Source organism: Rhinolophus sinicus, chromosome 5, assembly GCF_057876585.1.
Source record: "Rhinolophus sinicus isolate RSI-liver-muscle chromosome 5, RSI-T2T, whole genome shotgun sequence".
NCBI classification, from domain to species: Eukaryota; Metazoa; Chordata; class Mammalia; order Chiroptera; family Rhinolophidae; genus Rhinolophus; species Rhinolophus sinicus.
This window is the reverse complement of record NC_142505.1, coordinates 84,209,917-84,237,810: the sequence shown is the minus strand read 5'-3', so window position 1 is coordinate 84,237,810 and position 27,894 is coordinate 84,209,917. Positions and strand designations below refer to the sequence as shown.

At 43.0% G+C, this 27,894-nt stretch overlaps 1 protein-coding gene and 1 pseudogene across 3 annotated transcripts in view; one reads left to right on the top strand and one right to left on the bottom strand.

Annotated features, from left to right (window-relative positions):
- Positions 1 to 27,894, bottom strand: part of ARHGAP26 (Rho GTPase activating protein 26) — a 752,092-nt gene that overhangs the window by 206,976 nt on the left and 517,222 nt on the right. The gene's annotated exons all lie outside the window — the stretch shown is intronic.
- LOC109451076 (small ribosomal subunit protein eS25 pseudogene) lies at positions 24,715 to 25,147 on the top strand (annotated as a pseudogene).

The window sequence follows — 27,894 nt, the reverse complement described above, 5'->3', positions numbered from 1 at the left end:
GCTAAATTAGGAGCTGTTTATAGTGGGTTGATACAAGGTCATTTAATAGAAAAAAAATACACAAACCTATTTTCACATAGCAACTCTGCTCCTTCCTAGTTGTGACACCTCTCTGTGCCTCACTGCCACCATCTATAAAATGGGGCTCATTCCACATAAATTAAGGGATAAGATATCAGCAGGAAGGCAGCTGGCTCAGCGTCTGGCACACAGCAGATGCTCGGTAAACAGTAGTTGATAATCACTATTTTCGTTACTGGTATTACTTTTTCTCAGCAACTTGGGCCTAAAATCTTAAGGTCCTGTCTTTTTACTCCCACATCTAATCGGGTAACAATAACTATATTTTGATTTCAAAACGATCAGATCCATTCCTTCTTTTTCAATCCTGAGACTCCTTTTGGGGAGTTCAGCACCTCTTGCTTAAATGCCTTCAAATTGCTTGAATTCCTGCCCTCCCCTTGCCAACACGTCCGTCACACAGCCACAGCTCTGAAACTACATCTGCCCTAAAGTCCCTTATGGTCACATCATCCCTCACAGTATAATGTCCACACATCTGTGAAGCCTCTGACAAGCTAGCACCAACATTTCCTAGCTCACTTCCCATTTTCTCCTCCCAAAGCTCATGCCCCAGTTACTTGCAACAACTGGTTCTTTTCTATACCTGCCCCATGATTTCCTGTCTAAAAATTCTCGTTCCCATATTTCTTGCTAAGAAAGCCCTTCTAACCATCTCTGCCTGTCTGTGTCCTTCAAAGCCCCACTTACATATGCTTCCTCTATGAAGCTGTCTCCAACGGCCTCGGTCTAAAATCATCTCTTCTATTTCAAAGCACTGTGTTTACAACTCCCATTCATCGTTTCCACTCTGAAATAATAACAAGGCGACAGATTTATCCCTGCAGACCCCAGAGCACCTTGTGCATAGATAGCATTCAATAAACATTTGATGAATGACACCGTGAACCAAGGACGTGTAGTGTGGTCACTACACATCCCACACTCAGTTTACATTAACTTAAAAAGGGCCAATCCAATCCCTCAAAGAGGTTACGGAATTAAAAATGAATTTAGAACTTAGAGAACCCTTCAACGCTGGGAAGAGCACAGTGTATTCTGTCTACCAGCAGTTTAAGTATTAAATTGCTCACTGATAGTTTTGTTCACACCAGGGAGGTTAAACGTCAGCAACAGGGCAAGGCACAGAGCCCAAATTTCCTCACTCCCAGAAGTGTGTCGGCCATGAAAAACACAGGGTCTCTAAAAGCATGGCAGCTCATGCGGTTTCTTCCATGACAGCTAACTTTGACATACCCCATGTGCTTAAAAATCACTGCTACACTTCTTAAACCATCTGGGAGCACTTCAAATCAGTTCAGAAATGATGGTGTTAAGCTCACAATAATTCTTTAGAGGGGAAAAACATCAAGGTAGATCTCCACCGTATACTGTTTTGATGCCAAAACAAGTCTCAGGTAAATATTTATCCTGGAATGCAGATGCAGTCAGACAAGGATAAAATACTGAAAGTAGCTCATAGCCTTAATATATAAAATGCTCTTAAAATCAATAAGGAAAAGGTAACTACATCAACGTAAAAACAAATGGACAAAGGAGGGACAAGTATTCAATAAACATGGGGAATATTCAAATTCAAAAGAAAACAAGGAAATTTAAATCATAGCAATTATAATATTTTTTGGCTTTGGAAAAAATTAAGGATATTTTGAAAATGGCGACAGTATAGACATGGGCTCAGGGAAACGGACACTTCCATTCCACACATGACTTATAGAAGTATAACCTGGCACAGTCTTCATGGAGAGCATGCCTCGAAAACGGATCTGTGTGATCACCAAGTATAGTACTTCTGTGGATTTATGCTAAGGAAAGACTCATAGACAGCAGCTCACAGAGGGGTTTCTGTAAATACATAAACCTCCCTGATATTATGCATTTATGTATTTTTCTGAGAATGCACACCATTTTCTTAATATCATCAAAGGAGTTTCTAAGTCACCCAAGAACTTCAAGTTGTGGAATAATATTTAGAAACAAGGTATGACACACACTGCTGGTTGTCTATACCATGCCCATTCTTCTCTTCTTAAGAACAAACCCCTGACTATGTAGAAACAAAATTTAATCCATCTGAAAATACTATCATCCTCTTAGGTGGGAAAGTGATTCAGGTCTGGCCAATGAGACACAAGCAGACATGTGCTGGGGGTTTCTGGGAAACTTCTGTTCCTCTGAGACACACACCACACACTACACACCACACACCACACACCACACACCACACACACACACACACACACACACACACCCCACTCTTCTTCCTTTCCCTCTCCCTGCCTGAACCACAGACGTGAAGCTAGGAGATGCAACAAACATCTTACAATCATGAGGTGATGAGGGGGGAAAAAGCCTATATCCTAAGGACGGAAAAAGAGAAAGATGGAAGGAACTGGGTCTCTGAAGACTTCACTGAGCTGCCCCATCTGTCCCAGACTGCCTGTCGCATATTGTAACGCCTAAATATCCCCCATTTCATTTAAGCCATCATTTGTGGGATTTCCACTTGTTCACAGCAAAACTCATGGCTAAACTGATACAGATGAGAAAAATACAATAAATTAAATGAAAATCCTACTTATAGTACAATATGAGTAAAGTGATCCATTTTGTGTGTGTGTGTGTGTGTGTGTGTGTGAGAGAGAGAGAGAGACAGACAGAGAGAGAGAGACAGAGAGACAGAGAGACAGACAGAGAAAGAGAGAAAGGCAAAGAAAGAAAGACAGAGAGAGAGAGAGAAAGACAGAGAAAGATAAAAAATACAAACATTAAAAATTAGCCACTATTCTCGGTGAGTGAGATGAGTGATTGTGGTCACACAGCAGCCTAGCTGTTTGTCCCCCCCCCCCTTTCCCTAAGGAAAGAAGAATCTGTGGGACTGTGCCTCTCTGGGGTTCAGTTTATAATATCCTGAGTCTCTCCATCTGGTCTTCAAGAGAAGGGTCTGCGGTCCACGACGAGTAAGATTCGTTGAGGAAGGGACAACTCCAGCCAGACAGGACCCCCGTTGAGACCCCAATGAGCTGTTATAAGAAATAATAGGAGGGAGCCTTGCCCCTCCTTCCTCTTGTTCTTGAGGGAAGCTGCTGCTGGCCCCTGCTACTCCCTCTCACCTTATTGTGAGAGGGGCCCATTAGAGCGATAAGATCAAGCTCTTTCTGCTCAGCGCATGGGACAGTTTCACCCTGAGAGACTCTCTCCCCCAGGGTGGTGCATACCGCACCTTAGTCATCTTGGGACAACATGCTTCAGCTGCTTTGGGACAAATAATTGGGTATTGAAATCGTTTTTTTGAAATGGTGTAAGAGTTTCACAGACCCTGCCTCTAATCATGTGATGTCCATTGTTTGTAATAAATAAATACTGTCAGTGACCCGATTCGGGGCTCCAGTCTCTTGAGGCTGCGAGTCCCTTGGTCCTCTGTGCTTTAACTGTATCTGAGTCTCTGTCTCTTTATTATAGTGTAACCCTCGCCGCCTCCCTCGCCTCCCCACGGCTTGTGTTGTGCAGGTTGCAACAAGTGATATTCATTTTCCTCCTTATGCTTTTGGTCATGTTCCACATTTGACCATTTTTAAAACAACAGAACCAAGGACTAGCACCTCTGAGCCTAACTCACCACGGAGTAGCAAGGGAGGGTCAGCCTCAGATATCAAGGGCATAAAGAACTGTTTCTGTCAGATGAGCTCGAGCAGCAGAGAGTCAGGCGACCCGTCCCCACTCCACTCTACGGAAAAGGCGCAGCCCTGCGGCAGGCGGTGGGGGCGGGGGGCGCTGGACAAGCTCTCCGGGGCAGCTCTGGGGGAGGCACAGCAGGCCCAGCAGCTCTCAGGTCACCTGGACAAAGCAGTCATCAATCCTGACACAGGCCTGTATGTGGTGCAATAGATAGGCGGGCACCTCGGACAGCTGCTTCCGGGTCACACCAATTCAATGCACAGGAGGTAAGACTCAGAGATGGCCATCCTGTGAGCCCACCCCTGGCCACCCGGACAGAAGGTGCCAGGGCTTCTCCAAAGTTTCTGGTCTATCTTCTTCCTAAAAATAGCAGGCTTAACAAACCAAGCTTGCGATTTGGCACCAGTTTAGTTAACTGTAGCCACGCCGTGTCTCAAAGCTGAGAAAACCATGTCCTTTCAAAACCTTGTAAGAGGAAAAGTATCCAACAAAAGAGTAATGTCGGACACGGGGCACAGAGAACGGCGAGGCTGGAAGAGGCAGGCAGTAGTGCTGAGAGCCTTCCCTTCCTTTCCAGATTCCTTCCTTCCGCTCCCCGGCTGACTTCTTAGGCTGCCAAGCTGTATCACAGTACAACTCCTGTCCTGCTGTCCTGCCCACTCTCCCCTGGTTAGTAAAGTTTGAACAGGAGAAACAGATACCCCCACCTGCCAAAGATACCTCTCCTGCCCCAGAGCAAAGCCAGCAGCCATGTTTAGGGGACCACAGCCCTGAGTTTGCTCTGCTATTCTGACCCACACAGCTGAACGAAATGACTGTTCTCATTAAAAAACGAGCCCACATTTTATTGCCCGTGCAAGCATTCCTAAGTGCCCCAACGCTGAGTTTGCCTGGGCCAGCAGCCAGCCATCTGCACTGTTCCAACCACTTATGTAACTTGCTGGGTTTCCACCTTTGGCTTGGAGGATGGGGAGGGGTGTGTAAGGCAGGAAATAGAATCGGATCGAGCTGTCAGTCCATCACGGCTGAACAGGCTGCTAAACATTTGGTCATAGGGCTTTTTCAGCCTTTGAAAGCAACACGGTGGACCAATCAGGGTAGCTTACATGCAGCCACAGCAAAAGAGCAGCTTGAGGTCAAATGGACTGGAGAAAACACTTGTGACTGGGCTAATGCAGTGAAAGCCTCCATGAGTCCCTTTTCTATGTCAACAGCGTCCAGAGTGAAAGGCAGGCAGATGCAGAACTACAACAGACAAGGGGAAGGTGGGAACGTCTCACTTAGTCCGTAACTTCTGAGGTTAGAAATGAAGGGGGTGGAGGGAAAGTGCTGCATTAGCTCTGAGCCACGTTGGGGTGTGAAGACAACCCTGGTAAAGGAGGACCTGCTCCCCAACCAGGGACAAAGGCAACTCTAGTTTATTTTGGCCGAGAGCTCTGGAGAAGGAAAGGGGGGTACAAGGCATACAGAAGGATCACGGAATTGAAGATAATTCCATGCGATAGGGGAGTCGCCAACCTGCTGCTTGTAATAATAACGATTGTCAGGAGCACACTCGGCCCTTCAAAGGACTGGCCACACAGCAACGCGCACCCAACCCAGCAAAGCCGACTTTCTAGATGCAGGAAATCTAATCTCGAGGTCAGCTCACAGCCTCACCACTTCTGGGAGTATGGAGGCAGGGAAGGTGCACGCACGACTAGAGAAAGGCGACTGGAACACTTAGGGTATATTTTGGGCTTGGGGGTGATTAATGTTTGGTTAATGTGGCCCGAGTTGTTTCAGGGAAAGATGTCTTAGGAGAGGCCGAACAGCAATTACAGTGACCGGAGAGACTAGCCTTCCTATGGGATTACCTCCTGAGAGGGGGCTGTCAGTGGCAGTTCCCCTTAATTCTCACACACATGGCCTTACCACCCTGGATACAGATAATGCCACCTGCACACAAATTTGGGTTCTCTGCCCCTGAATATTCCTTTCCCCATGTGTCATGTATGGAAGAAATATTAAAGTATTTCAAAAGCTGTCAGTCCGCCCATCAGTGATGTTGCTAGCGTTCAACAGAGACATCCATGTTGGTCAAATGCTAAATGAACACACTGCGTCACAAGGGAACACACCCCGGTCCCTCCTGAGGCACCACGGGGCCCTGCAGGAGAGAATCTCCTTTCTGAGCAGACTCACTCCAGCTGGAGACATCGATCGAGCAGAGATGGAGCAAAACCCAGACACCAGCTGGGACCTCAGAATTTTGTAGACTTGAGAGAGGAGGGAGAAAGGAGAGGGGAACACCACCCAGTTGAAATTGCGAAGGCAACTGTAATTTATTAAGGGCGGAGGGGGGAGAGGAAACACCCAGAAGAAAAACTTCTTTCTTATAAATCCCCATCCTCTTTAATAATGTTATTTTTTTCATAAATAATCACTATGCTATTATGATCCTTAACAAAATTAATGATAATTCCTTAATATTACCTGATAGGCAGTCCATAGTGAAATTTCCACGACTGCCTCAAAAAGGTCTTAGATAATTGGTTTGTTCAAACCAAGGTCCAACCTAGGTCCACACATGACATTTGGTTAGGTATCTGAAGTTCCTCTTGCTTTCAGCAGTCTCCCCTCTCTCTTCCTTTATCAGATCATTGCTTTATTGGAGGACTTTAATCTGCAATGTTTTAATTCTTTTTTAAAAAATCCAAAAGAAATGTGATAAGGGTTGAGATTTGATTAAGCTGACTGGTGAGACAAGATTGGCCACTATACCATGTGTTGTGCCTCTTTGTATTATATTTCCACCCCAATTTCAACCCTTACAAAAAGGGCACACGCTCTCTTCTTGACATAAAGCCCCAGTAATAAAATAATAACAACATTTATAGAGTGTTCACTACACGGCAAGTGTTGTGCCAGGCAATTTGGGTAGATTACCTCATTTAGCTGTACCAAAAACTCTGAGGTCAGTGTTAAAATGATCCCCACTTAACAGATAAGAATCTGGGGTACAAGATTATTAAAATAGGACGTGATGAAGCCTGGATTCAACCCCAGGTTGTCGGAACCCATCATTCTCTACTGGTGTCTTGATTCTCAGTGTGAGTAGCTTCCGTCAATGTTGGGAGTGGCCCTGGCTAACCCTGGCCAGCAGACAGGGATACAAAGAAGTGGACAGTGTGCCTTTCTCCAAAGGGAACCAGGGATTTCTCAGACATTATCTCATACCTCCTCATCTCTGGAGAGCAAGAGAGGTGAAGAAATGGGAAAACACATTTAGGGCGGCACTGCTGTGGGGGGAAGAGGCATCCATCATCCAGGAGGTACCCCTGATGAGCTTGAGGCGTTAGGCATGTCTTACAGCACCTCTGAAAACAGCTTAGACCTAAGGAGACAACACCTGACCCTACTCCAATTAATGCAGAAATGAAAAATGTAAGACCAAGAGCCGGCAAGACCCTAGGAATGAAACGGAAAATATTTTCAGGATATGTTAGTCATTGAAAATATAGTCAGAGTGGTCAAGAGGAAGCCGGTCACCTTCCCATGTCTCTGTGCGTGATCTATCAACCACCCAACTCCGCCCATGGGCCTAATGAAACCTTTCAAGTTACTGTCCATGTTTCTTTGTGCTGGTGGATTTACTCTGGAAGGAAAACAGTGCTGGTAAAAACAGAAAAACACGAGATACTAGAGGCTCCCTGAACGGTGCTGAGGACGTCCCCCCTGGCATCTCTGACTCACCGACTTCCTCAGTGAATTTTTGTGGTTAAGGGAGGATAAGAGATCTGTCTTTGGGGGGGCAACGTGTGAAATGTTTTTGCTTCCTTTCCCTACCACCTTCCACTTTCTTTCCTACCCAAGAGATGGCTAGGGACTTTGGGAGGTGGCCGCATCAGACTGTGCCAAGTGGACAAAGCCCAGCACACAAAGGTTGACTCCTTACCCGGGAAACTGCAGGGTTCAGCAAAGACCTGAGGCAAATGTCCAAAAATCAGCATCACAGAGAGGGCAAAACAAAAAACAAAAACACCCACCTGGGCTGACCTGTGACAGCCCCATGGCCTCCAGTCAAGTTAGTCCAACAAAAAATTGCCAATCTTCTACAGGCTTTTGAAACAAGCCGAGAAATCAAAACAGGAGTCTTCCTTTGCAAAATCAGGTTAATGGACGACTCTCTGTGCACCAATAACAAAGTGTTGAACATCTGTTTGAAGTTCTCTTTATTGGCTTAGCAATGCCACAAAAATAAAAGGCACAGGTCACGAATCAAGCAAAACCATCATCTCCAGGAAGAAACCTGGGAGGAGGTATGACTTTCATACAACCTTCCTCACCCATCACCACCAACAGGCCCCCTCTGAAGCTTACTTATGTGACCCCTTGCTCATTAAGAGGAACATCGGTTGCTTCTGCCTGCCCACAATCCAGTCCCCTCTCTTCTCCTCAGTGTTCCTTTGGGGAACCATCCTTTCCCTCATCTCTGTCTGTGGTTGGATGGAGCCAAGCCCAGGGCTAGCATGTGATGCAGGTCTGGCCCATCAGTCACAGCGATGACTTCAGGGACGGACATGAGACCTGGCCCACGCAATGCACCAGTCAGCCCCAGGATTTCGCTGGAAGTCTTAGGAAAGAGGTACGCTCTTCTGTGCTGAGGTTGCTAAGAGGACCATGTACAAACCAGGAGCTGCTGGTTTCCCCCTGTAAACCCATCAGGTAGCAGGCTCTACCTGAGAATGAGGACAAAGGAAAGCAGGAGCTCCCAGGTTCAGGAAGGAAATCCTCTTTGTTCACATACTATTTAAGTGGGTACGCTCGTTTTAAGAGTTGAAATTCCCCTTACAGGGAACCAGATGTTTGTAGAGAACAGTCTTTCCAATCTCATTTAGTAAGGTCTCAATTTATATTTTCAGCTTGTAAAAAATATCGTTTCCTGGCAGGATATCTTAGGACCCCTGCCTTTTTCAATACACTGTGGTATTGGGTGTGCTTGGATTCACGGGCTGACTTTATGTTGAATGGATGTATTCATCACGTGTGGATGTTGAAGCCTCATGGAGACAATACGTTATTACATAAGTAATAACGACCGGCTAGAAGGTCCTAGCATCACAGAGACCTTCTCCTTGGGCTACTTGCAGGTCGGGAAAAGGACAGACCGAGAAGCTCTATCCATTCCTCAGTCAAAAGCCCCTGCCCCTCAAAGCAGTAGCTGCTCTCTCTGCACAGACTGCTTTCATGAAATCAGTTCCTTTATTGACTTTATAAACATGTAATGTCCTTAAAGGAGGTGTTTTTAAATGCTTTCCTGTTCCTATTTCAAAAGGATTTTCAAAAATGCTTATAAGGAGCAAAGCAGTATTATGGAATCGTCACCCTGTAATACAAATCGGCAGAATCCTTCCTGGGAAAGAACTTCCAGTGAAATGAACTAGAATATGGTGATTTCACATCTTTCCAAGGCAGAACCCCCAGAGAGTGACCATTGCTTTTGAAAAGCCCTTAAGCCATGCATACAGCACAATGTGCTTTGCTGTGTGTGTTTAAACTGCACTATACTGCCTGTCAGTTAAGTTCCACCGAGGTTTTCCTCCATGTGATGGTTCCTTCACTGGGCACCAAAGCAGTTGCTTGTGTTCAGAGGATACATTGTATTCGTGTTGCCTACAGGATGCTTATAGTAGAAGTCATTTAAAATGAATGCATAGACCTGAACTAATTTTATTTTGCTTTCTTAATACTATCCAGGAGACCCATGACACAAAGACTGGAGTTACCTTTATCCTATATAATCCTTTATTAAGCAACCTTAGTAAATCAATAAAATATAAATCTTTTTTAGGCCACCTGGGCTAATGAAGTTCATATGTGTACTGTAGATAGGGAGACTCTGTACATAGCAAACATCTAAAGAGCAAGCCAAGTCCCATTAAAACTATTTCTTGAGTAACCACTTGTAAGAGACAGTGATCATATGAGGCACATCCAATCTGCGGCTTTGCGGGGCCGGCCCGGTGGCTCAGGTGGTTAGAGCTCCGTGCTCCTAACTCCAAAGGCTGCCGGTTTGATTCCCACATGGGCCAGTGGGCTCTCAACCACAAGGCTGCCAGTTCAATTCCTCGAGTCCCGCAAGGGATGGTGGGCTCTGCTCCCTGCAACTAAGATTGAACATGGCACCTTGAGCTGAGCTGCTGCTGAGCTCCCAGATGGCTCAGTTGGTTGGAGTGTGTCCTCTCAACCAAAGTTGCCAGGAGTTCCTGCAAGGGATGGTGGGCTGCGCCCCCTGCAATTAGCAAGGGCAACTGGACCCGGGGCTGAGCTGCACCCTCCACAACTAAGACTGAAAGGACAACAACTTGATTTGGAAAATGTCCTGGAAGTACACACTGTTCCCCCAATAAAGTCCTGTTCCCCTTCCCCAATAAAATATATATATATATATATATATATAAAAAAAAAAATCTTCTGCTTTGCAAACTATTAGTAGAGAATCCTGTTTATCAAAAATCAATCAAAATCATCAACCAGTTCAATATGCAGCCTGGGTACACAAAAGGATGACAGCACGGCAGCGCTGGGTGAAGCTGGGAGAAAGCCCACAACGGAATCCCAAAAGTTCCGCAAACATAACTTAGAAACCACTGCTCTAGAGATGATTTAGTCTCACTTCTTCCATTTTACAGGTACGCAACCACAGGCCTAGAGAGGGCAGGCAATTTTTCCAAGGCCACGTATTTTAGTGGCATCACTGGACAAGACACCAAATTTCCTGCCCCAGTTTGTCACCATTTCCATGACAACATTGCTGCCCTCCACGACCTGTAGTCCACAGATGTGATCTTCCAAAACTGCATGCAAAGCACTAACGGAGGTTTTGAATGATCGGTGTTAGATGTACCAGAGCAGGCAAGACTTCTGGGAAGAGGGGAACTCGGTGCTGGATCTAACAGGAAAAGCAAATCAGGACTGAATTCATGGAAAAAACCATTTAGGTGAAATGAAGAGCGAGAGTGGAGATGTGTGTGAGGGAGGAGGGTGGCAAGCAGAACTGATGGAAGGTCTTGAACAAGCACAGACCTCAGAGCAGGGAGGGAGAAAGGAAAAAAAGGAGGAAATATTAAGGATGCGAAATAGCTGAGGAAAATCTCTTTCCAAAAAGATGTACCACCATCCTGAAGATAAGCGTGCTAAATACTAGGTTGGTGCAAAAGTAATTGCGGTTCTTGCCTTTTTTTTTTTAACCTTTTCAACCGCAATAACTTTTGCACCACCCTAATGCTTTCAGCAGCCGTACTGAGGAGCTGGCGTGTGGACGGAAGGAAAGCACAGGCCTAGGGCCCGGCAGTCAGAGCCTGAATCCCGGGGACACTGCTTCCTCCTCCACAGTCATGACAGCGATGATAACTACGAGCAGATTAAACGAGCTAATGTTTAGCAAAAACACCTAGTCAACATTCAATCAGTACATAAAGTTATTGCCTTTTACAAATAAAACAGTAAGCAGCAGTTGTAGATGAATGACTCTGTTCCTACAAGAGCCAATGTAAAAAGGGCTCTCGCCTCCGATTCTCAAACTTTGTGAACCAGGAGTTTGTAAGCATCATCCTGCCCAGATTTAGACGTCAGGGGAACAAGACAGCACGGAGAACCATAGCCCTTGCTGCCTGGCGGCTCTTGGTTAGGCCATTTCAGACACTGTAATTAGGAAAGTCAAGACAAACTCCACGGATATTTGAGTCCAAGACACTGAATGGTCCAGATAATCCAAAAGCAACCACCCAAGTCCAGAGACAAGAGATGAACAAAACAGGATAGCGAGGGAATGACCCAGACATGATGGACCAGAGGCGATCAGGGTGGGAATAAAACACTGGATATCAAATTTAATGTAACTGATCAAATAGAAAATAAGACAATAAATGGATGCTAAACACGTGCTGTAACAACCCAGAAGGTAAAAGCTAAACATGTTAGGGAATTGCCTCATCTAAAATAATCTCTTCAAAATGTACGTGGAAAAGGGAAGTGATTAAAAACCAGCAACAAACACAAAAAGCAAAGAAAGATCAAGGAAGCTAACTTCACATCGTCTGCTAGCACTCTCCCCAACACCACCCCAGAAAAACCGAACGAGAATCTTTTTTGGGTGTTGCTGACCTACTTTTGAACATCCATGGAATAAAAAGTTTAGTTTCAAAAAGCCTGGGGGGCAGGGAGAGAAAAGAAAGGAAATGTCTTATGCCTCAGGGTATGCGACAGACCTTGGAAACACATTAATGGTTTCATTAAGGAGTTCAAAGGGGCTTATTTTACTATTTAAGTCTCACTTTTATTCATTCGTAACCATAGGTGTTACTTCCAGTACTGCTATTTCTAAAATAAAAGTAATACAAGTGCATGGGGTACAATCAAACTACACAGAAAAATAGAAAATGAAAAGTTAAAGTCCTCTAGTCTCTCTCTCAAAAGGTTAAAGGTTAGATTTTTGAATATCATCCCTAGAAAAGAAATGATATATTAGGAAGAGCACATGCACACACCTTACGAACATCTTTTTATCTATCAAATGAGATCATATTACTCAAAAAGCTGCGTATGCCACGACTGTCACAGCGCTTTTCTTATCAGTGTGTGCAGGCCTGTACCATGTGAAAGAGCTGCATGGCCTCCACTGTATGGACGCACCTTAACAGAATGCAGCCGTCCCTGCTAGCAAGGCAGGGAGCCATGCCTCCCTCCCTCCCTTCCTCCCTCCCTCCCTCCCTTCCTTCCTCCATTCTTCCCTTCTTTTCCTTGTTTCTTTCTTTGCTTCCTATCTATCTATCTATCTATCTATCTATCTATCTATCTATCTATCTATCGATCTATCTATCTATCTATCTTTTATTGTTAATTGGTTTTTCAACTATGCTGCAATGAACATCTTTATCTTCAGGCCTGACTTTCATTCCAACCCTCTCTGAGCTCTAAGGCTCTGTTTTCATCCTGCAGTTAACTCTCAGTTAACTGCACTAAAAGGGTTGGGGAAGTTCTACTACTTTAAAAGAACCCCAAATCAATCTTTAATAACAGTGAAAAGTTACTAAAATATGGTTAAAAATGGAATAAAAATTTACTTGGATAACTTTGTATCTAATATAAAGAAATATTTACCATTTTAAAAATATTGTAGAAAAAGTAAAAACAATATAAAGAAAGGTATGGGATCCAGCCTTCATAGGGAGAGAGGGAGGGAGGGAGGGAGGGAGGGAGAGAGGGAGGGAGGGAGGGAGGGAGGGAGGGAGGTGAAGGCAGGTAGGCCGACCCAAAGTGGTAAGAGTCTTTTAAAGCAGTCCCCTCCTGTTGTCTCTAAGTCCCCTAGATGAATTTTATTTTCCTCAAATGTTAGAAGGAAACCTATGGACAAGAGCTTGTCTCTGAGCAAACTACTCTCCTAAAACCGTCTGATAACAGAGGTTGAGAGGGAGCGGGCCCTGCAAAGACAGAGGGTTAACCAGCCAGTCCGCCCCGACTGCCTCTGACTTTCTTCTCCATCAAACGACCGCTCAGCCATTTATCACTACTTAGTATCTTAAATCTCAGGTATCACACAGTCAGGAAATGAAATTAACTTCCTCCTTAATGCCAGCTCCCTCCAATGCCTTTCTCCCAGACATGACACAGACATTTGTCTGTCTCAACTGTCACTCAGCAGAGGCCCTCGAGCTCCCCCCAGATTAACTTGGTGCGAATTGAAAGATTTCAGGATATGGCTTCTCTAAGCTTCGGTTTCCTCAAATGCAAAATGGGGATAAAAACTGTACTAACCTCATGGGACCGTGAGATAACACATGGCATTCTTAACCGAGAGAACAGTACACAGTAAATGCCCCAAAGGTGTCAGCAGCTACATTAGCACCAGCCTCAGTTAAACATTGAGCAGACACAAAAAAAAGAACATTCTAGCTCTGGCTACCAGAAGAAATGTATTTTTCTTAGAGATATGATTAAACCTACTCAAGCTTCCTGAAGTACAGCCAATGCCTTATACTCTGGGGCCTCCCCAGCCTGGGAGGTAGCAGCTAATCCAGGGCTGCAATGAGGAAGGACATATTTGATGGGGGGCAGGGGGGGGAGGGGGGGAGCATGGTGCAGATGGTAGTATGTGCCACTTACTGGCTATTGTCACCTTCTAAAATGTAGATGCATTCTTCCTCCGCAATTTCATTTTCTTTGCAAGCATGCTATTTTATTTTCTTTTACTTTATCTTATTTTATTTACATTCTGCCCCACAACTAATCGAGAATTTATAGTACAGTACCTAACATACTCCCTTGCTGAAGGTACCTAAATACCACGTGCTGCAGAGAAAGTTATAACTTAGGTTATTTTCCTCCTACTTAGAATATGTATCAACTACACAGACCCATCGTACCAAGTATCATAATAATGCACAGCTCCAACAAAAATGATTTTTAAGTCTATACTTGAGTCCTAGAATTCATTTAAACTCAAAACTACAATGCCACCTAAATAATTTATAGAATCTTGAACTTCACCAAAATAGGATTGAAATCTGAGTTAAACTAGCAGAATCATACTTTTAAAAGTTTCAGATGAGAGAATTACATGTTCTGAAAGATGGCTCATTTAGTCTTTGATCTACTCATTCATTCATTCCTCATTCATTCATTCATTCATTCCAGACCGGTTAGGCACCACCTTCTCCAGAAAGCCTTTTCAGAGTGAATGGCACATTCTCTCCTCTAGCTCACAGTAACTTCTATCAACAGATTCCTGTTGTGGCGGCCCTTGTTTTGACTTGCCCTGCATCCATGCCCACTTCTGGTAACAGCACTTCAGTCTGCTTTGGGGAACCACTCTTCTCAAATGTCAGTCCAGGTGGGCCGCCTTCCTCCCCACATGACCCAGATCTGGCCAATCAGCATATTCTATCCTCCCACTTCCTGGCCACAGTGATTGGCTCAGGGATGGACATATGACCCAGCTCCACAAGTGTTACTGGAACTATAGGGAAACAATCAGCCTCTCACTAGGACTGCTGGCAACAAGAGCGATACAAGCTCGGAGCCACCAGGAGTGGATGGCTGGTGGGTCACACATGCAGAGATGCAACCAGACAGTCAAGCCAACAGAGAGGAAAACAAAGAGATAGAGTCTGCCCCTGGAATTCTCAGATACATTAGCCAAAAAATTCTCCTTTTTACCTTGAAGCAGTTTCTGGACTGGGAAACAAACTATGCTTTCAAGTACAACTTTGCTCTGTTTATTTCTGCACATGTTAATCTCCCTCTACGAGACCCTAAGCCCTTGAAGAACGGAAACTGTCTCTCCACATAATTAGCAGAAGGCCTTTCTCATGAGAGCTCAATATGTGTGGCAACACTGTGCTGGGTGGGAATTTTCCTAAAACCAACTCTCCTAATCAACAAATGTTTACATGCACCTTTTCATTAGTTTAACTTTACTAACAGTATCCACAAAAGGTATCTGATCAGGGGCTGTTCATACACACTGATGGAAAATAAAACGCTGCTTTCTTCCTTTTTTGCCTATCAAAAAGCAATCATTTGTTAACGCTCTATATACACCCCAACCTCAAACATATCAAGGACAATTTTTTAAAAGCCACCAAAGTTTCCATAGCTGTGTCACTGAAACACCATCACATGAAGAGCAGCGTGACTATGGCAAGAAGGCAAGGTAAGCAGAAAACACAGCTCCCGTGGGTGCAGAGGTTCTCAGCCTGTGCCACTCACCTCCACAAGTGCATTTCTCTAAGTGGAGGATCCACAGCTTGGTTACATTCTCAAACGGGTCTGACTCCAGAAAAGTTGAGAACCATTACTCGAAAGGATACAATAGGCATTTCTGGCATTTCATTTCTCATCTCCTGTCACATACGTAGTTAGGAAAAAATAACCATAACTCAGGGAAAAGACAAATAGCTCAACTATTATAATATATAAGAGAACTCTCAAACCAGATGATCTGGGCTCAGACTTTACCTTGGCCAGTTATCAGCTGTGACTTTAGGTAAATTACTTAATCTCTCTGTGCTTCAGTTCCTCCCACTGTAAACTAAGGATAAGAAGACCTACCTCACAGAGCTGTTGTGAGGATGAGTTAATAACCAAGGAAGAGGATGTGATAATGATGATGGTGGGGATGGTGGTGGCGGTGGTGGAGATGGTGGTAGTGGTGGTGGTAATGGTGGTGGTGGAGGAGGAGGTGAAGGAAAATCCGCTCTAGATATGAACGAGGAGCCTTGTCTGAAACACCTGAGTATAAGCCCAATTCAAACCCTTCTTTGAATATATCTCTCTAACAGCAGCAAGGTCCATCTCTCCAAGGGTACCAGGAGCTTCTAGCAAACTTGCTCATCACTGACCCCATCAGTTTACCCACCTCCTGCCCAGAAAAATCCACTTCCCTGTACAACCCTCTCCTACCTCCATTTGTACAAGAATTTACTTCTCTAGCCTTGAAGGCCCTCTGTTCCCTAATAAACTGGGTTCTTTCCTTCTCTCTCTGGTGCTCACTAAGCCTTATCCAAGTAGACCTCCTGGTTCTAATTAGTGGTTCCCACCCCATCCCATCCTACGTACTCATCTCAGTGCCTCGATTGGTCTTTGAAATACACTGATGTTTGAAGCATCTTCTTTCCCACCACTTCAACCTCAAACTCTGATTTGGATTTGTGTTCTTAGTAAACAAACCATCTCCATCATCTAGCCACCCATCCACCCAACCACCCATCATGTGTCCTTTAGTGAATGACAATTACAAGCCAAGCATTGTACTGGGTGCTAAGCCAGGGTGGGTATCTGCAACTGAGACGTATGATCACACAATCAAAAGTGAAATTGATACTACACACACCGTCTCACAAGCTTGAAGTTTAATGGCTCTATTGATTCCCATTTTCTTGGCTTCTCTATATGCATACAACTGGAGTTGACTGCCTTATTGCCACTTGTTTTTATACATATGTGCTCAATTTTTATCTTTCTTTTTTCTTCTCCTGAATTTCATTCCCGACAAAAATATTATAACACTAAAAGAACATTAAGAAGAAGAATTTTCTTAAAAATCACTACCTTAACAGCAGCCATTTTATTTTCTTGTATCTTCTCTGAGTTTTTGTATGTGTGTGAATTTTCAGTTGTAATCATAACATACATACACATATACTCTCATATATTACTTTTCTACTTATTAAGTAAGCATTGTTCTGCATTCAATATTTATGGCTTTAATATCAGTATTAACATTCAAAGAGTTGTCATACCTAGTTTACTTACTTATTGTCCTTTTGGTGAAAACAGATTATTTCCATTGTACAGGATAACTCATTAATGAATGAACTTCCTGCATAGATTTTTTTTTTCTTCTTTTCAATTATGGACTTGGAATAAATTTTTCCAGCAATGGGATTATCAGACCAAAAGCTATGAAAAAACATAAGGCTTTTAATAGCCATATGGCTTTTCTAAAGAGTTTTAACAATTAAATGCGCCTACAATCAACACTTACTTATCCACCCTAAATGAGGATAATCTGTTGCTTCTGTTTGCAATTGGGAGGCCAAATATTTACACATACTTATAAAGACTATTTATCTTCTTAATTACACTTCACATGCCAACAGAAGGCATGTAGATAAAATGAGATCAGGTATGTGAAAGAACTCTGAAATATTAGAAGACAGATCCAAATTTGAACCCTGCTCAGGAGCAGGGGGATGGCACTCATGGAAACCCAAGTAGGCCCAGGGTCCTCACCCGCAGAGACCTATGAGCTGCCTGTTGGGATGCATGCCCTCTCCTACAGTCAGCTGTGAATACAGCTGGAACAGTTTTACTATTTGTAACTTCACTCGGTCCCGAGTCCTCAAAAACAGAAAGGGAAGTATGTGTGTATTTGACTCTCTCCTGTATGCTTTTTTCCCCCATCCCAGCCATACAGAATAATTGCCATTCTGCACACTGCAAAGCAAATCACTAAAAACAGAAACCAAACTGTCTAAAATGCAAGCGGGAAATAAAAGTCTTACATTGAAACTGTCTACTAAAGATTAAACTACACTACAAATTTTTACAAGCCCTGTAAATCACCATGCTCCACCTATATAGCTTGCCTCTACTCCCAGCGCACATAAGACCAACAAAATCACCATGGCTAAATCTTAGCATCCTACAGGGCCTGCATTCCCCACGTGTGGGACCCAGGCTACTGTGCAAGATCTGATTTCGGTTGGCTCCCAGGCGCATTCTTGAAAAACACTGTCATAACATGAGAAAGATACTCCCTTCCTAGTCTCTTTAAAGCTTTGTGATAGCATCTAAAAGAAGTTTCTACTTGGTATTAGCACGCTTCAACATTTAATAGTTGCTAACATTCTTTTATTTATTTTTAACAGAGAGAAAAGCTGGGCATAAGCTGAGAGGTTTTAGCAAGTAAAAGTATCTAGGTTAGAGCTTACCACTATAGTTTTATTTCCATTTTATTTATTTTTAGGGTTCTCTTACACAGTAAGTGATACTGGTTTACACAGTCAGAAATATATTTAGTTTTAAAATGAAATTTTTAAGTAAAGTGAAACAAATCAAAGACAGGTATTAAGTAAAGAGAACCATTGTTACGGGAATATGACCAAAATCATGCAGGTCATGGTGGGAAAGCTGACGTTTGGGAAACTTCTTTAAACCTATTTACATTTCATACTTGTCCCCGTTTGTATGGCTTGATCTCAACATAACTGTTATATCCTTAAGGGTAAAGGACTGCATTTTAATATCATACGTCTTCGTTCAATTGCCAAGCATCCTATACAGTCTAGCATTTCCAATTTCTGTCGGTTAAAACAAAAAAATTAAAACTAGACATAGTAAGTCCATCAGAAATATTACAGTTTCAGGTTTGCTTCATCGTGATTTCTCACTGAGCCTTATGTCCATTTAGCTTTGCTTTATCTTGACTTCTGATTGCTTTTGAACCATTAATGACTTCAAACACTTCAGCTTTCAGTTTTCCCCTCTTAACTATTTGATGATAGATTAAAAAAAAAAAAAAAAAAAAGACTGCAGATATTCTAATATAACAAGCAAGGGGATCTCTTTATTATGCATGAATATGTGGAATCCTTTTGACATTTAAGTTATTTTGACCTCTAATTTATCAGTTTCCAAGTCATCTGTTCAGGTATTAAAAGGTAAACATTCTCAGTAGTTACAGAAAAGTTGAGCCCACCCTCTGTTCTGCTCCCAGTTCACCTGACTTGACTGTTTGGGGTTCCTATTGCTTCTCTTACTGTAATTCAAGTAGAAGCAATACTTTGCACATAAATAGCTTTATCAACCAGCGATTTAGAAGGGAGGAGAGGGGAGGTGAAGGGAAGGGAGGGGAAGGGAGGGAAGGGAAAAAAGAAAAAGTCACTGTTCAGTTTTGTTAGTCAAACAAGGAAAACTCTTGCAGCTCTCCTGGTTGGCAGCCCACAAACTGGAAAAAGATTTAAGACCAGTCATCACACCACTACCCAACAATGGAAATAATCTGAAAACTGGGCATAAAGGGTCTTAGCTGTTACTATTCTCCCCTCTCCCTATTCTTTTAGATAGTTAAGAGCCAAAAGGAATCCCACACATACAGTAGTACCTTGTGAATTCCTGTTGACTCAAGAAAACCCCAGAAAGGAGAGCTAAGGGGGATTAAAGTACACAAAAGGCAAAAAAACAAAATCCTGAAAGCAGTTTCACATTTGTCAGCGTAAAATTCACATGTAGTTAGTTGCCTAAATGAAAGAAGCCTGAGTTAAATTTCAGTAGAAAATTAAATATCTGGCATAATCTGTAGAAAAACAGAGAAAGTTTGATTTTGGAAATAATTTCCTTTTCCTCCACTTGCATTTCTCCTGCTTTGCTTGAATCTTTGAAGTTTCTCATTAATTCAGTCTTGATACCAACCACACAGGTATGTGAAAGGGTAAATGATATTTTTAACAAAGCCAGGAGTGCCGAAAGTTAGGAACATTGGCCAAAGTTCAAAAGATGTGTAATTTCTACTGGGAGATGAATCTGTCTTCAATTTTGTTTAATAGATATTGATATTGAAAATGAAAACAAAAAATTTGGACGAGAATTAATTTACAAGCAGAAAAAGTACGAAGCGAATAAGGAGAGTGAACTGAAACATTTCAAATAGGACATTAGAAGACTCATTTATTTCATTTTGTTTAAGAAAGGCAAGAACTCTAAAAGTTGAATCATTTCAACACAGACCAGGTCCCTGTGATCCTTGATAACTGAAGCTATCAAGTGTCAGGGAGGCTAGTCTCAGCTCTTGACCTGGGGCTGGTCATTAAGCCATTCTTATCCCAACTGTCAAACTGGTAATCAGGAATACCAATAGGTCAAGTGACAGACTGAAATTTCCGTGCCATGATTTCCCTTTGTGACACGAGAACATTTAACCTCTCTGGACTCTTCAACATCTCCCAAATAGTGACTGAGTGTCCAGACATGGTGGGCCCTGATCTAGACACCAGGGAGACAAAGGTGAGTTACACAAGGTCAAATTCAACGAGTGCCACTGCAAAGGCGGGAGACAAATTATAAACAAGCCAACAGAGTAGGCTGACTAGAAGAAACACAGGATGATGTGACAGAAGGCATCCGAAATTAGGAAGAGGCAAGATGGTGATGCTGTAAATAGGGCAATTAGAAAACTGAGAATGCGCAATTTAGGCTGAGACCTAAAGGAAGGGTAAGCTATGTAACAAGGCATGTGAAAAGCTGGAAGAACACTGCAGATAGGCAGAATGGCATGTGAAAAGGTCCTGGGGTGGGAAAGAGCTTGGTGTGCTAGGAACAGAAAGCTGGCCAAAGAGGCTGATCTTTCCGGCCACATCAGAGGTTTGGGGGTTTTAAGTGAATGGGAAGCCACTGGGGTGGCACTAAAGTGGACTACTTTTCTCGTTAAGTTGAGCTAAGTCTTTTTAGGTGCCAAAATGTTCAACTATTTTTGACAGGAATTTCTTTCACATTATATCCTAGATTTTCCTCTTCTTACACTGAGGATATGGAATTTAACATTTTCTTGTTGACCTAGGCTCAGTATTACTTTTTGGTGCTGTCATCCATGAGGAGGGCAGAGGTGTTTGAACTAAAGAGCATACTCTTCCTCCTCTGCTACCAAAACAAACACTCTTGCTCCATCAGGTTGTCCCAGCTGCCTTATTTGGAAACAACTTCAGCTATGGCCATCAGGCCATGCGTGACTCTGCCTTTTCTATGCAATCAAGTGCATGGATTTTGTAATAGTTATCACTACCTAGAAACCATTTCCATCACTAAGCCCTTGAAATACAAAAATTGATCAATCTTATAAAGTTGTCTTTATTTCAAGATTCACAAAAGTGTCACAGATGGTAGGGTTTGTGCAAAGTTTGGCCACCAGATAAGTTGGATATAGTAGGCAGAATTCTAAACATGGCTCCCCCAAGATTTCTAGTCTATGGTTATTCAATCAAACACTAATCTAGGTAAACTAGTATGAAGGGGCTTGGCAGATGTTAATTCAAGTCCCAAGTCAGCTGACCTTAAAATACAGAGATTTATCTGGATGGGCCAAATCTAATCACATGAGTCCTTCAAAAGCAGAGAGTTTTCTCAGGCTGGTAGTTAAAGAAAAGGTTCAAGATTGAAAGTGTAGGAAGGATTCCATACACTGCTGGTGGCTTGAAAATGGAGGAGGCCATGGAGTGAGGAATGTGGGGTTGTCTCTAGATGCTAGCGTAGGATGACAAGCAAGGAATTGTGGACTCAAATCCTACGAACACAAGGAACTGAATTCTTCTCATCACAGGAATGAGTTTGGAAGAGGACCATGCATCCAGATGAGAACAGAGCCAGCCCACACTTTGATTTCAGCCTGGGCAGAGAACTCGGACACACCAAGCTGGATTTCTGGGCTTCAGAACTACAGCTGACAATGGAGGTTGTTCTAAACTACTTCATTTGTGGTGGTTTGTTACACAGCAATAGAAAAGTGGGTGTCCAGTTTGCCAAATTAATGATAAAAACGAATGAGTAAATGAGCTCTTGCTACACCATTTTTACAAATACCCATACGACAGCATGGCATCATGACAAGAGCATAAAATTAGGAGTCAGCAGCCCCGGGGTTCTAGTCTTGGCTTTGACACTAAGTACTTGTGGGATTGTGCTGGGAATTCATTTTCCTTCTCTGGGCCTTCCTGTTTCTGTAAGTGAGGAAAATGTTCAAGATGAGTGTTAAGGTCTCTTTCAGCTTTGACAGTCTGAGATTAATCATTCCTTATTACATTAGAGAAGTGAACTAAAAACAAACATGCACATTTTTCTCTATATATTGAATTTTCATATGATACTCTTTTCCTACATATTAGCACACATACATCTCAAGGTCGCAATATTTAAGGAAAGTTGCACAACAACAATCTGCTCATACTGCTTATTTAAAATATATTCAATATACAATTGCTGCATTTATTTTTAGTCCTGGTTATAACAGCACCTCAGAGGCCTTTCAATCTTGCAGTTCACTAAATATTTAGGCATTTTACAGAGCTCACCTTTGCATAAAAGCTGAGTCAACACATTTCTAAAACTTACTTAAAACATAATCTGGGTGCCACACAGGGGCAGGGGAAGAGGGAAAGGGGGCATACATTTAAACACATGACTTAAAACCTGAAAAATGTTCTGTGAATAAAAAAATGACCATACATAACTTGCGGGGTCTGGGTCCAAATTTTAATATCTATCCCTTGAATTTTTTACTACTGATTTTTATTTTCGAACAAACAGAGGGAAAGGCCTTTAACACATTCCCCTCTGTCATTTCAAATGTACTCATGTTATGTTCAAGTTGCAAGTCGTTCTTCACTGAAACATTATGAAATAAAATTCTCTCTAGAAAAGCTCTGTGGAGCTGATGCCACAGTTCAAGAATCTTTCCAGATTGAAAACCTGAGCATGTGCAAATGATGTGTGAAACATGGAGGAATTGGGGGGGGAGGGGAAGAGAAAGAGGTTTGCAGTGTTTTGATAGGCACAAGTTTCCTTAGCAGTGCAACTGCTAAATTCTCTGTAGTTAAAGCTGAACTCTGAGTCGTCACATAAGAATGCTAGAGCACTTTCTATAAAAAGCAGGACACACTTCAATAAAAGAAGATACTTCCCAATACAGGGCAGCAGGGAATAAGAACAGTGTGGCACAGAAATCTAGATCAAACTGGTAAAGAGACTCTTCTTAGTGAGGAAGATCTAGAAATCTGTACCCAAACCTACTGCCTACCATACATCATTGTATACACGTCTCGGAAAAAGTGGCTCGTTACCTACCACAGGAGACCTGGTATAAACGCAAAGCCACCGAGTCATATCCTTAATAGGAGAATGAACGTTTTATGGCCAAATGGTGATCTTAGGTGGGGGTGGGGGGACTGCTTAGAACTTTACCTAGAAAAATGAAATAACAAGTAATCAAAATAAGGTTCCTGTAAATAAGACTTAAGTTCTTATTTCACTTGTGCACAAAATCTTAACTGACTAAACAAGTGTTGACAGGAAATGAACTTTTTCCCACCGGATTTTATGATAATGCTATAAGATAGCCTTCAAGTTTGACTTTAACAGCACAACAAAAAGATGGTCAGTTTTGCACTTGAGGGCCTTGTCCATTTCCCAAAGGTCCATTCTTAATCCTTTGATTCATATCATTCTCCTTTCAAGTGTCCATAAAACTGTCATCCTCATGACTTTTCTCTTCAGTTGCTAACTGGTCTAACACCCCTAGGTCATCCTTTGCCCATGACCATGCACATGATTCAAGAGGCTCTCCAATACCCCTTCAATAGACTTCATAAAAATCCTGCCGCCCTTTTTTCTTTTCTTTTCTTTTCTTTTTTTTTTACAGTTTCTCTTTGCTCTGCTTTTCAATGTTTACCTGCCATTCAGAGACAGACCAGGGCACAGACAAAATGTCTTAAAATAAATGAAAGTATTGAGCAAGGAGGAGAACTGGTTAAGCTGTGACTGATTTCATTAGTGGTCTGTCATCAGTTAATGTTTTCAATTAATCATAACTTCTGATTCCCTAGGTGAGCTCATAACTTCAGAAACTCAGATAATGAAAACACAGATAAATATGGATACCTCCCCTATAATTATGCTTAAAAGGATGCACAGTTTCATTACATAGTGTGGGCTTAAGCATTCTCAACTAATCCTCCGCTGTCTTCAGAAGTCCCGAAGCGCTCCCGAGTTGTCCTAAAGAAATAACTGGGCTGGCTGGACTCCACTCAGGGTCGCAGCCAGGACTCTGGCATTACGAGAGAGCAAAGCCAAGTCAGCAGCACACTTTACGCGGATTCCCTCGGAGTGTGCTGTATGTTGCGTGGGGACAGCACGAACCATGTCCTGGCCAAAGAGACAGCCTGCAAGGAGACGAACATCTGGAATCGGTCAGCGTCTGCTTCCATTTTCCCTATTCGGGGCCTACAGAGTCTTTTAGCGTTAATAATGTAAACAAGGTTCCTGACAGAAAACACTGCAAGATCTCTTCTTCAGTCATTCTTTGGAAAGCTTTCCTGTCAGACAAGGACATGCTCTCTCACAGTGCTCGATGCCAGCGATTCGTAACCTGCGTGGATTCAAAGGAGCCCCAAATCCCCATAAATATTATGCCAAAATTTCTTTCCCAGGTACACTCATTTTTTTGGATAGTCCATAGCAGTCATTGGATTTTTAAAGGAGTCTCTGATCTCCCTTCCCCTCAAAAAGTCTCCTGCCTACATAACTTTCCTCCAGGCCAATCATAGTATATCACTAGGGGTCTATACAGTATGCCGTATTTCCTTGATTCTAAAACACATTTATCTCCTTTTTCTGTTTTTGTCCGACATCTTAGCGAGTCTGCAGCTGCAGCCACCGTTCTCTGAGCTTCGCCATGCCGCCCAAGGACGTCAAGAAGAAGAAAGATGCTGGAAAGTCGGCCAAGAAAAACAAAGACCCAGTGAACCAATCTGGAGGCCAGGCCACAAAGGAGAAGCGGTCCAAAGGCAAAGTTCAGGACACGCTCAATAACCCAGTCTTGTGTGACAAAGCGACATATGACAAACTGTAAGGAAGTTCCCAACGACAAGCTTGGAACCCCAGCTGTTGTCTCTGAGAGACTCAAGCCCCGCAGGTTCTTGGCCAGGGCAACCCTTCAGGAGCCCCTAGTACAGGGCTTATTAAATTAGCGTCAGAGCACAGAGCTCACGGCATTTACTCCAGAAACACCGAGGGTGGGGCTGCCCCAGCTGCTGGGGAAGATGCAGGAACGACAGGTCCCACCAACTGTACATTTTGAAAAATGAAACTCTATTAAATTTAAAAAAAAACCACCGTTGTCTTAAAATTGGAATGCATCTTATAATCCTTGTTATATTTAATAAAATGGTTCAATTTTCTTCCTGAAAAGTGAAAGTATGCCTTTGAATTGATGACACGGAAGCAATACAGGAATTGACCAATGTCAAGTATATCTGTAAACAGGCAAACTGCATGTTCCTAAGCAAATAAGCAAACAAACAAAACACCCCAGGAGGACGCAGACTGGGTATTAGAATACCTGAAATACAAGTGAGTTGTTCTACCACCACCGGCCACTCGTCAAGTTCCATGCACTTTCTCAATGTGTCCTGAGTAGACTACATGCCAGATACTGTGTCACTGGAGAAAGTTAGGGACTAGGCAGGAGGACCTGGCAAGTGCCCCAGAGGGAGGGGGAGAGATCCCGATAGGAAGTGGGTCATCAGGACTAACAAGGAAGCTGAGTGTTTTACGAAAGAAAACTGAGAATTGGAGAGAAAATAGGACCAACGGAAGGACTCCTGCGTGGGGGTTGAGTAGGGACGGTAATTCATCAACTCATTAGAAAACATATTTGTAACACAGAGGAGAGGTAACCTTGGGAATTTTAGTTTACAAGAACAAAAGGACTCTACCAGAAGCCAAGGGGGTGGATGGAGGCTCAGCCAAGACTCTGACCATAGTTGCAGAGAAAGAAAGCAGAGCCTGACCTGGGCTCTAAATTGGATGAATACTGTCATAAGTTCTCGGAAATATCCCATTTATGGGGCCTAAAATTCTTCTGTTTCATTGGAAGAGTGAGATGAACAGATCTTGCCTACGGTCTAGCAGTCTTTATCAATATGGCGCAGCCTGGATGCCCTTTCCCTGAGACGGGCTGCAGGATTAGAGTATGTAATGTTCACAAATCCCTTGTAAAACAAACAAACAAACAACAAAAACCCTTTGTTTAGACAGCTTACATGCTTTCCTTGCACCATCTATAAAAGAATGGAGCAGGAGGGGGGACAGTGGGCATCCCCCTCAGTGGTCCAAGGAGACAAGAGAGTTTTTATCAGAGACCCAGGTCTGAAGAAAGTGACGCTAGCATTGTACAGCCCATCCCAGATGGATCAATGCCTCATGCCAACCAAGATTCTGCAGGAAGTCATCTCTTGTACCAAACTGAGACCGCTCTGTGGTCCCGTACCAGGTGCATAGTTAAAGCCCACCTTTACGCAGAGGTAATACTTAGTCACTGCATGTTATGAGAAGAAAAAGGGGACAGTAAAACTCTTTTGGCTGGTCTCTTGTCAATCATTCAGTACCCCATTAGTTCCACCTCACTGGAAAGAAAAAGAATAAAAGAACAGCCTTGTCCATACAAGACGGGCTGCCTTAATTCTGGCAAAGCCCAAAATATCGAACTAGCATGACACAGGCAGTGCCCCCCAGGGTCAGGCCGTGAAGACCCAGCCAATTAGATAGGAGGGAGGTGGTAAAACAAGCAGCTACTTGAAATAGGTTGTTGAAAGCGCCAAACCTATGAGAAGTGAGCTCTGAGGCTACAAAACACCGTGTATGTACACATTTGGGGCACAGGGACTTTCTTGCATGGAAGTTTTAAAACCAAAGAAGTTGTTCATTTTAAAACAACTAACCATTGCACAGGACTGAGAAAAGACACGACGAGAGAGAGAGAGAAAGGGAACTACGTACGGCACCAGGGCAGCTGCCTAACCTGTTTGCTGGTTAACTCTCTCAGTCCCCATGTAGTGGCTGGTACATAGTTTATACTCAATAAATGTTCACGGAATTGAATTCCAGAGGCTCAAATTTTTGAAGAGCAGCTTACATCCTCTCTTGTGTCCTTGAAGGAGAGTGGCAGTGGGACTCCAGCGAGGGAAATCCTGGGTGGTATGGGACACTCACTGTGTGAAGCGAGACCATAGCACAACTTAAATGCACTGGCTGGGCGAGGTGTTAAAAGCTGTATCCTCTCCACGCCATTGTGGCCACTACAACTTAATAAAAACAACAAGCAAGTACAGGAACAGCCAATTGCCAGTGGGAATGGGAGTCTAGCAATGACCGAGCTCCCTTGAAGCAAACAGCTCGTTCTGCCTTTGAACAATGAACAATGGTCCATGGACAGAGTCAGGACCAATATATTTTACATATATTTATATATTTTTATATATTTATTGATATACAACTTTTCTCTTTTCCCTACCTCTACCCCTCACCTCCTAAGGAATCAAGGCTGTCCTCTGCTTACAGCTCTTTTAAAATGTCTGTAGGGAACACTGAAAGGGAGTGAGAAGGCCATCTCCAGGCAAACACTAAAAGATTTGAGTCCATCTGATTTAGACAACAGAAAAAGACACAAAACAGAAACACACCCATAAGAGAAAGCTCCCAAATGTTGGCAGCAAGATGGCATATACCACCTGTAAAACACGGAGACCAAGAAATAAAATCACTCTGCTCTGGTGAGTTGAACAGTGGCCCATAAAAAAATACAGTCAGTCCTCACTTAACAACAATAGGTTCTGCGACTTTAAGTGAAACAATGTGTAAGGAAACCAGTTTTACCATAGGCTAATCTATATCAACAAGAGTTAAGTTCCAACGGCATCTCATCAACCGAGTTACTTCAGGACCTGCTGTATTTATGCCCTCAGAACCTGTGCATGTGACAATGTGGCCCTATTTGGAAAGAGCGTCTTTTATCATTAAGAAAACATCGCCCTGGATTATCCAGTG